This window comes from Sinocyclocheilus rhinocerous, unplaced genomic scaffold (genome assembly GCF_001515625.1).
Source record: "Sinocyclocheilus rhinocerous isolate Xijiao unplaced genomic scaffold, SAMN03320098_v1.1 scaffold90, whole genome shotgun sequence".
Classification (NCBI taxonomy): Eukaryota; Metazoa; Chordata; class Actinopteri; order Cypriniformes; family Cyprinidae; genus Sinocyclocheilus; species Sinocyclocheilus rhinocerous.
In genome coordinates this window covers 954,062-954,554 of record NW_015657969.1, presented here as the reverse complement: position 1 = coordinate 954,554, position 493 = coordinate 954,062, and the positions used below count along the sequence as shown (strand labels likewise).

General features: G+C 34.1%; 1 protein-coding gene across 1 annotated transcript in view; it reads right to left on the bottom strand.

Annotated features, from left to right (window-relative positions):
• LOC107721837 (pleckstrin homology-like domain family B member 2) overlaps positions 1-493 on the bottom strand; it is a 48,035-nt gene that overhangs the window by 9,395 nt on the left and 38,147 nt on the right. The window lies entirely within an intron of this gene.

The following is a 493-nucleotide window of genomic DNA, read 5'->3' as shown; positions in this document are numbered from 1 at the left end:
AAATTCAGCTTTGCATCACTGGAATAAATTACATTTTAACATATATTACAATAGAATACAATTATTTTAAATTGTAATAATATTTCACAATATTATTTACTCTATTATTTACAAAATGTAGGACATAAGAGTCTCAGTATATATAATTAAAATAAATTATAATAATAATTATTATTATTAATAGTATTATTATATTTGTATGTATGATATGACCCCTTTAATTTAAAAAGAATGAGAGAAAGGGAACCAAATAATATAAATAAATACCATGAAATACCACAGTGACCATGTAACATGACCTTTACTCTCTTTCCAGTACTTGACTTGCGCACACTAAACCCAAACTAAATCCTGGACACGCTTAATTCCCAACACATATAAACCATCCTGATCACACACCTCACCCTCTCCCGGCGGGGCAGTGCTCTCCGCAGGACTGGGGTCAGTCCCTGTGGCAGGGGCGTCAGGAGAAGACTGAGCTTGGGTGGGGAGG